Genomic DNA, 10549 nt, shown 5'->3' on the forward strand with positions numbered 1-10549 from the left:
CTATCTATCTATCTATCTGTCTATCTATCTATCTATCTGTCTGTCTGTCTGTCTGTCTATCATCTGTCTGTCTGTCTGTCTGTCTGTCTGTCTATCATCTGCCTGCCTGTCTGTCTGTCTGTCTATCATCTGTCTGTCTGTCTGTCTGCCTGTCTGTCTGTCTGTCTATCATCTGTCTGTCTGTCTGCCTGTCTGTCTGTCTGTCTGTCTGTCTCTCTCTCTCTCTCTGCCTGTCTGTCTGTCTATCATCTGTCTGTCTATCGTCTGTCTGTCTCTCTCTCTGCCTGCCTGCCTGCCTGTCTGTCTGTCTGTCTGTCTATCATCTGTCTGTCTGTCTGTCTGCCTGCTGATTCATTGACTGTTTATTAGCAGATGAATGTAATTGTTACATGATGTACAAACAGTAATTACTGTGATAATCACAGTGAGTGATGTAAGTCAATGACTTGCATATAAGATGTAATCATGATGTTGTGTACCGTGTGTGTGCATTTTGACAAGTTGCCTATATAAATACAGTGATGATGTATTGTTCCGCTCTCCAAGACGTTTACATATGCAGAGCTTCAACAGTCTGATCATTAATTGATTAATCATCTAAATCATTTTTAGAACCAAAAAAAATGTTCTCTGGTTGTTTGTTGCTCTCAATTGTGACATGCTGCTGCTTTTCCTCTTCTTGCATCATAATAAACTACATATCTTTCGGCTCTGGACTGTGTTTGGTCAGATCAACATTTGTTGAGGCGGACTGATGATCGATGATATTATATATATTTGATAACCACATTTGAAGCCAAACGTGATTTTATGTACAGTATATATTCTGTGTGTATAAGACTATCACCAGATATATTATTGTCATTCCCAAATATAAATATTATTGGCAAATTGTGATGTGATGTTTTCTGATGTTTTATAGAGCAAACGATGTATTTGTTGAAAAGAGAACCAATAGATTCATTAGTAATGAAACAAATTGTTAGTTCAGCCCTTAAAGATTAAAGTGAAGTTGAACTATACATGTATCTGTTATAAACTGCTTCTCAGAGCTATAACATTGTTATTATAAAACATTATTTACAGCAGTTAATCAAATTTTGCTCCAATTCCTTTGTGTTGGTTCTCCTGTAAGGTTTGCCAAAACCTACTTTACGCTCATCTGGCTCCAGGCCTTCAGAGCTGAAGCTTGTACACCCTTCCCAGCTCGTAAGAAAAAAAACAAAACAGAGGACCCGGAAACCTCCAAAATATTGACACAGGTGTTGCATATAAGTGAATTCCCCTGAAAGTGATGGAGGCTGGTAGGCTTGTGTCGGCCTGGCTTGTGTATTCCCACTGTGGAAATCATTTGAGTGAGCAGTGAAATACGTCCGCAGCTTCATCTGTCACTGTCCACTTTGGCTGATGGAGGCTGGAAACGTGTCCCCCCGACAATAGCTGCAACAATAATGACCTATTTACATTAAGTGAGCTTAACTTTGAATTACCTCCTCGATCATTATCTCCTTTCCTGTAAAGCTAGCCATTGTTCCAGTTGTTGACTTTACATATCCTCTGGCCACTGGTACATGGAGAAAAACATGTATAATGACTTAATGGAGTCAAACAGACAGTGGTGTTGCAGTTCCCTGTGGCGTTTTTACACACTTTGTCCAATAGAATGAAGCATTTAGATAGTAGATGTTATGACTTTGGACTGCACGACATGTTAAGGCATGGAGAAACTGGGAAAAGTGAAAGGAACCTGACAAGAACAATGGGAGTGATATGAGACACTGTAACTGCTGTGTTACAGTAGTCTGAAACAGCATATCATTTCATTTGGCCTGTGACTTTCTCGGCTTCTGCTGCGTCTCACTGAAGGTCAACACGGCTGCCTGTGCTCAGAGAGAGTAGCTGCACTGCACCCACTATCTCCCCTCGTCTGTTTCCAATTGTGCCGTTCTACATATGCAGCTCATATGCAATGCACTGAAAATGTGGTGCAGATACGCTGATGTCACTGTTTGCCAGTTGTGGTTTAGAGTTTGAGCGTTTGTGAGCTGGGTGAGCAGTGCTGCCCGCTGTGGGCTGCTGCAGAACTCTGGGCTAACATCTTGACTCTGTAGGTGTGTGTGTGTGTGTGTGTGTGTGTGTGTGTGTGTGTGTGTGTGTGTGTGTGTGCGGGGGGGTAGCATGAATTCATGAATCTTAAGAGTAAGGGCAGTAGCTGGATTTCTTACAGAGCAGGATATTACAGTCTAGGCAATTTTTTTGATACGTAGCTACATTTTATATGCATGAAAACTAAATCTGGGACATCTTGATAGAGTTGCAGTCAGTTTTGCAAAAACCGCATTTGAATTGTTTCAAGGTTCAAAAACCTCCTCTAACTCCTCTGTGTTTGTTGACATGTGTACCTCCTCCTTTGTGATTGGTAGGCCGCAGTTTAAAAGGACTTTGTTTAGGGAAATGTGCTTTTTTGCTTTTTTTCCTCAAAGTTGGATGAGAATACCGCTACGACTCTCGTGTGTGCTCTCTTAGCACAAAGACTGAAAGCAGGGAAGCAGTTAGCCCCGTCGGTGGAGGTAAAACACAGCATACGTCTGAGGGCCGACACACACCAAATCAAGATCCAAGAACCGGCCACGTTGAAGGCTGACTGTTGCTGGGGCCAAGAAGCTGCACTCAAATGCACCGCAAAGACTACAGCCAACACAGACAAGCTCATGCGTTCTGCACCTGCGTGAGAGGAAATACTTGTTCATACAAACAAGTGGCGGTAGTCTGTACTCGTCGATCAAAAAGAGAAACCAGAAAACTGTGACTATACCAACCGCTGTTATGATAAAAAGTTACACATAGCAGTGGTGAAGAGGCAGAGGTTAAATGTGGAGAAACTGTGCTGAATGGGTGAAATCTAAGATGCGACAGCGACAGGCTCAAGGGACTTTCCCTTTATTTTTCTCTTTCTCTTCTAATGCACTGATTCGCTTAGCCGAACAGCCAATGGTAGTGCGTTTTCTCACCAACAGGCTCCGCCTCAGATTCAATGTGCTCAGTCCGCTAAAAAGGTCTCAGACAAGGGCTGACTAGTGCCAATGGTGTGGAAGAACCAGAGCCACAGACGCTCACTGATGTCCTCGACAACGGCCGACGTCCAGCACATTAAACCACAACAGCTGTTTTTACACATTATATTTTTGTTCACATTAAACATACCAGATTTGGAGGTGCTGGTAGGCAAGTTTTGCTACCTTCAGACAGATGCAGGCTAGCTGTTTCTAGTCTTTATGCCAAGCTCAGCTAACCATCCCCTAGCTTCATATTGAACCAGCAGAGAGAACAACAGAACAGAGTTGTATCAACCTTTTCACCTTGCACACAACTACTCTGTTCATAAGTAGACACTTTATGTCTGACTACAGGGCCATAACCAGGATGTTGCAGATACTTAGGTCGTTAGGTAGATTTATTCTGTCTATTAATTTTAATAACTTAGCTTTAACATTATTTTTAAGTTATTTCCCCACTCAATGCTGTGGAACTTTTTAGTAATGTCTGATACCACTGATTTCTTATCTGAAACCAAGTAACCAGGCTTGTATTGCCAATACAATACCATACTGTTACTCTGTGTAATGGCTGCGTTACCTCATCGTACTCCTGGTGACAGCGTAGTTACTTTCTATTGTGATGATCAAATAGAAGGTTTAGATATCAATATTTTCATGTGAATCCATCCTAAAACAGAAACATTTGGGATCTGAAGTATCAATATTTTCATATCCATCTGCACATCACTACTTATTAGGCCTCAAATAAGCAGTCAAATTTAAAGATACTGAGTCTGAAATCTACTGAAGGGAGCCTTAAAAAACATAATTTAAGAACGTAAACTCCCACTGCAGGGAGCTAGAATTCCCAAATTGCAGGAAAAATAGAAAGTCAGATAGAGGAGAATGACTCTAACAACAGCCCTGCGTGAGAAGTCTGCACGTCCCTATCATTATGTTCAATCAGTGTATTGGTGTGTTGTGAAAGTTACCTGCTGAGGTGAGGTTCACATGAAAGGCGGCCGCGGGAAAGAGGCTTGCTACAGTAGCTCTAAATAGATCAGCAGGTAATGGGCTTTGGAAGGCTGTAATTGTAGCGGTCCTAATGTAGCGAGCGTGGCCACCTTTTAAAGCTTGGCATGGGCCAGACAGATTACCATCAGGGTGCTACGGTGCCACCTGGCAAACACCATCCTCTCTGTGATCGCTGTAATTTACAGCTACTGGTCACCCAAGCAGGAGCTGGCTCTCAGGCCCAGCATTTGTTTTGAGTTCTCTTCTGAGAAATAACTGATGATGATTTCAACTTTGTTCTTGTAAACCAAAAAAGAAAACCATTTGAACCAGGCCATTTGAACCATTGAGGGGATGTGAAACAGTTTCCAGATGGATTTGATTTAACATCACCTTGGTGGCTCGCTCTCAAAGAGAATGCTTCCAGTCTATCGAGCTGATTTCAGAAGTTGGATTCTCTTTCCTACAGAAAGAATGTGCTAAACTTGGCTCGGCTATAATAACTGCACATTTGTGGGCCTTGTGGACCGAAATTGTCCATTTCCCATCAGAATCCATCTGCAGACCTATAATTAGGATTATTTTAGGAACGCCAGGGTATCCAGTGGTCACTGCATCCTCTGAATCTATCTCACAGAGCCACAGGAGCTGCCCTGAGCCCAAACAATTGCGCCACAGTCCAACGTAAACACAAAATTGATTCTGTGTTACATTCTTCTGTCCGTCACCACCGCCTCCAATGAAACTGTGAATCAACAGCAGGAAACCATTGTCAACATTTGGGCTATTGTTGGGCAGTGATTATGAACATGTGCTCCCTGTTTACTGCTCACTAACACTGTTGTCTGTCCGTCTGTCTGTCTGTCTGAATAAGACAAGTCATTTGAAAACAAAACATGTTACTCAGCCATCACATGCTCCGGGATGATTACTTTTCAAATACACTGAGGAGTGAGCTCATTACATCATATCCTAACATTGGTTATCTAATCTACTCAGTTTCTTCCTGTGGAAAGTGTTTATTTTCCAAGGATCTGGTCAGCAACTCGCTGAAACAGCAGGGAGAAGTTTTGGGGGAAAGCGATGATACTGAACGCATTAACAAACACATACTGATCACACTCACTCACACAGAAGCAGCCAATCTTTCTCTAATATGATTTTAAGGCCTCTTCCCATGTAACACAGCCGTGATCAAACCAGCTCTGCAAACAACAAAGTAAATCCCTAAACAGCTGGGTTTTGACGGAGTAAAGTGCCTACTGTAACTCAGGACAGATGTGGAGAGGGCCTGACTGTAAGAGGTCTGAGCCTCCACGGCCGTATCGCACCACCCACAGGCATCTGCTCAGGAGATCTGAGGTACCGACCGGGGATTTTTCTGTGTTTTGGTCCGGTCGTGGACTGTGGTTATTGTTGTAAGGTAAGAGATCTGTGGGGAAGAGGGCACGCAGGCCACTCTCAACACATGAGGATCATGTAAAGCCCCCTCACCTCTGAACCCACAGTGTGAACAGCTGCCTCGTGTTGATGCAGAGATTCACTTTGATCCACCTTGATCCACATTCATGAAGACAACTGTGTTCATGTTCTGTGAGGGAGTTGCTTTTGGAAATTGCATGTTCATCTACCTGTTTTTGTGATCTACCTGTTTAGATGAAATATTCTCCCACCAGGGCCGGATTAACCCACTGCAGGGCCATGGGGCAAGTAGTGAGCTATGGGCCCCGATGGAGCCCCATGTTCCCTTAGCTGTTTATAAACTAATTAAATGCATTGTTTATTTTTAAATGTGCGGTATGGGAGTAAATCATCAACTAAAATATTAAAGATTGTGAAATAATTAATAACAGTGAGGTATAAATCAGAAGGCACAAAGGCTCTTCCCATTCAGCCCACTTGCCAGAATAAAATGTTTACATTATGCTTTCTTTAAATCACACATATGTTAAATTTGTTCATACAAAAGAAATCGGTTCATACATCTCATATTAACATTTCTACGATACATGTCATATCATGTTCAGATTACATGTATATGGAGGAGCATGGGACGGCGGCGGCGTTACAGCCCGGTGGGATGGCTGCCAAGCAAGAGACAACCGTTTGAGACAACGTTTCTACATTTGTAAGCACTAAAGCCCTGGATGTTTAACAGCTGTTCCAACATGTAAGTAAGAAACCACTGGATACTTTTAATGAGACATTGAGACATTTTCCAGCCGACAAAACTAGATATTTTTGACAAGATGTTGGGACAATTTGCAACAGAAGCCCAGATATTTTTTAAGGAGACATCCTGGCAATTTCCCGTCATATTTGTGGTGACATATCCATGCAGGGCAAGACAAGATGATTTCTTTCTTTTGCTTAAACCTAACCAGACCAGCTAATATCAGTTTATTGGCTCCGCGGATTCATTGGCTCTAATTGTCACAGTAAACAATGAACTGTCAGTAACAATAGGCAGACTTCAAAGGACACACCTCTGACCAACACCTTCACACCTCACACTGCGACTGAGTGAGCAGAGAAGTAGATATCTAAAATCAACGGACAAATGGTTCAAATGCTGAGCCTCTACTACTCCCAAGGTGTAGGAGTGCAGTTGAAAGAGATCAAGCCTAAACTTGGATAGGATCACTGTACCTTGTATGGAGAAGGGTTATACCTCATGTTTGCGTTAGATAACATCAGTTCAACAGAACAGCATTTTTAACAGGGAGAAGAGTAGTAGAGTGGCAATAACTATTTTCTATCTGACAAAAAGTGACTTTAGCATGACATGTAGCTACATTTCACTGTGGTCTAATTTCTGCTTCTATGGGTGGAGAAAGTGCTCCGTCAAGAATGCAGTTACTCTTCCCTACCAAAGCTGTTTCTACATTTGTTCCAGTGTTTTTTTAAAGAAATTCCATTAAGCAGCTTTCTGTCAATGGACAGACCTTTGAGCATGACTGGGAAAAAGACAGCAGTGCACTGAGGAAGCAGTTTGCATCAATACAACCCTTGTAGTTAATTGCTCGTTTCAGCGGTTCTCGGATATTTAGCCAAGCACTGCAAAATAGTGAGCCATATGGCTGCGGACCTCATCAGCCTCTCCTCTTTGCTGTACTAAGATTTCATTTAATCTGGTTTAAGCTACGTGTTCAAAAGTGGTGAAATAATTGGTGGGAGTGGAACCAATGAAGTAATGATACACCCATTCTGTCTTCGCGCTAATTGGTAAATGAAATTAATCCACCCCTCATTCTGCTGTTGCCAGCCTGAGATCTCCTTAAGGAGCCTGCAAGGTCACAAGACCCCACTTGATGTAAACTTTCTGTCTTCGTTTCACATTTGAGCCTTCTGTTGAGGCTCAAGGTGATTTCCTTGAGGGTGATTTCTTTGCACAACAGGGAAGACACATCTGATCAAACTTGCAACCCAGGGAGAAGTGACGAAGCACAGGGCTGCTCCCCCTGTGACACGTCACACTGTTAGAATGCAAAAGAATGTCTTCCATTATCTCACTTGGATAAGATATAGATGTTCTGTGAAGCCAGGACATGAGGTGCCTACGGGCCAGATATTTGACCTCTGTTTGGTATATGAGTCATACAGATAAGTGCTTTCATGCGGACACCGTGGCTAATTTGATATGTCCACCTCGCGACTGTTCATGCCAGAGATGACATCAGTACACTTTGCAGAAGGGCGACGCATGAGAAAGTCGGTGTGACTGACGGCTGTCGTCCTCTGCGCTTTTCCAGACCAAATATACTGCGGTGATAGAGTCACATTAACCCTCTGTGGCAAGGATACTGAAACAGTTCATTAATCATAATGATTAATTCATTTCACCACACATATCATTATGATGACAGATCGACTCATAGTGTGTTCACCGAGACAGATCACTCCTTTGGAAAATGCTTGCCAGACTTGGTAGACGACTCAGTGAATCACTCAGTGTGTATTTTGCCGTCCCAGTGTGTTGTTTGCACTCCTCCTTGCTCTTCTAAGTATCACTGGCCTGTTATATGGCAAAACACACAACCCCAGTCACACACACACACACACACACAAAGACACACACACATGGTCAGAGGAATACAGGCTGTCCCCGATTTCTCCTGGGATGTGACTGAGTACAGCAGACACTCAGACAGCCCTGTGAGCCAGACATGGAAAAGTGAGGGAAGAAGGACGGAAGAGCGCCAGAGGGAAAATACAGGCTTATCGTGTAGACGGCCCAGTGTTTCCAATCTGCAAAAAGTTTTTGTAGGTTTGCAGTAATGCATAATTACACCACAGCCAGTGTAATTATCAGTCTGACAATGCAGTGAAAGTGCATTATTTCAGGGCCAAGTGCTGGATGGTATGAAGGCTACTGCTGAGGTTTAAAGGGGTTGTTCACAGCGTCTTACAAAAACCCACGTTTTCTCACTTAACTCCTGTGTGTCCTTGTTATTTTGTATTTTTATTGTAAAAAAAAAAAATCAACAGCAGTGTGTCTTTCCAGGGAATGTCACAATAATCCAGCAGCCAACGGTTTTCATTAGAAACATTATCTACTGAAAAAATTCTATAAAAATGGTTCTTGTGTTCCAGAGTAACCAAGAAATTGTAAATGTGAGTTTTCCATGCTTTAAGCACTATGACCCAAATTCCATTCAGACCGCCATAGTCCTGATGTCCCTCAGGCCAGCAGCTGTTCCAGGCTGATGTAATCCATCCAAGTCCAAATCTTTTACTGTATTTCTGAAAAAATGTAAACATGTTGCTGCAGAGGTGTGGCCTTGACTCATTTTTTACTTATTTTTTAAAAAGTATTGACTCAAGTCACTGTCACTGACTTGCAACTTTACTCGACACTCGACGTGGAAGCTACAGACTTGAGTTGACTTGAGACATTATGGTGTTCAGCTTGTTTTATTGAACATTGGGCAGATTTTGTCACACAGACCTGGCAACCCTGACTGTTTGGCCCTCTCTGTCTTGGCTGTTGTTACAGGCATATCTGGCCAGGCCGAGGCCACTTGACTCACCTCTTCAGCAGATCTGGTGACATTTCCCAGAAGGTCTTGGGCTTTTGTCAAGCGGTGTTTGTTACAGGCTGGTAATTATGAGAGGAAAAAGACAGGAATAAGAACTTTTTTTCTTATCTAGATTTAAACCTGGAACCACATCATAGACCTTGGCAAGTATGTTGTCCTTTAGTGAGTTAGTGAGTGTTGGGTAATGATTTTTAGTCATATGCATGTGTCGAAGGTCAGTGTGATTTGTTTTTTTCTTTTTTAAACTTCTATAATAAAACTCTTAAGTTCCCATTTCACTTCAGCTCGAGGCAGAAATTAAAAAATCAGATTGAGTCGGCTTATACTCTGAGAAAACTCTCCGTGTAGTCTGAAAACCACTGTTCTGCTAGTGTGAAAGCAGAGCAGTGGTTCAGTTAACAAGAGGCTGAGAGGGAACATTGAAACTGACCAAAACCACAGGATTGCAGAATGTCTGTAAAGTCTTTCCTATCAAAACTAAAATGGAATTCCAAAATAGCTGAGGGTGATGATAACATGTTTATTGAGCTAAAACCTGCAACCCTTTTCATGGTATATCTGCAAAAGTTATGATTTACTCCCGAGCACACGCCAGAATCTCCATTATCACTCGGTCACACAGCTCGGCTCAGCAACACACAGAACGACATCCATCCTTCCCAGAAGAGACATTAGCAGTATGATTCGCTCGGTGGGGGCAAACAGGCGTGAGAGATGGATGAACGACAAAGGTTGATGGAGAGTGCGCACACACACACACACACATGCACAGAGAGTAGACATGGTTGAGATTCCTCCGCAGGTTCCCTCCCTCTCTTGACATGTTGTTCAGGGTTCAAGAAACTCTCTTCCTCCACCCTGAGGACTCACAGCAGCCACTGTTAGCTTTTCACAGAACCCTTCCAGTGACTAATTACAGTGTCAGCCTATCTGCACCCATTCCTACACCCAGCTGTTCCACACACTCCCTGGCCTTCGCCTATAGCAGGAAAAAAACTTTCCTCTTACTAGATGCAGGAAACAACTCATATTTCTTACGAACTCCTTACTTTATTTTAATGGCTGGGTTCTGTGGGAGTGGAGTGGGAGCCCATGGCATGAGAAGCACTTCCGATAACAATACGTAAGTCCCACTGCACTTTAAAAGGCTTACCTGCGTGTGTTCTCCTCCGAGGAACATTATTTGGAGTTCTTGGCAAATGTTGCCTGATCTGATGCAGAAATCTGAGAGAAAGTGAGCCAAGAGAGAAAATAGAAAGAAAAAGAAACAAGCGGAAAGACACAGAGAGGTGCAGCGTGGGGAAAGTAGTAAGTGGGAGAGGTGTGTCGTGAGTGTATCCAAACAAAACCACCCGCCTTTTTCAAGCTCAATTGAACATTAAATCACTTTGGGAGAGGGAAATATGACACAGTGTTATTTTTGTTGAGCTCCAATGCAAGCGCTCATGAGAGGTAAAG

Source organism: Pagrus pagrus, assembly GCF_965226575.1.
Source record: "Pagrus pagrus genome assembly, chromosome: 20".
Lineage (NCBI taxonomy): Eukaryota > Metazoa > Chordata > Actinopteri > Spariformes > Sparidae > Pagrus > Pagrus pagrus.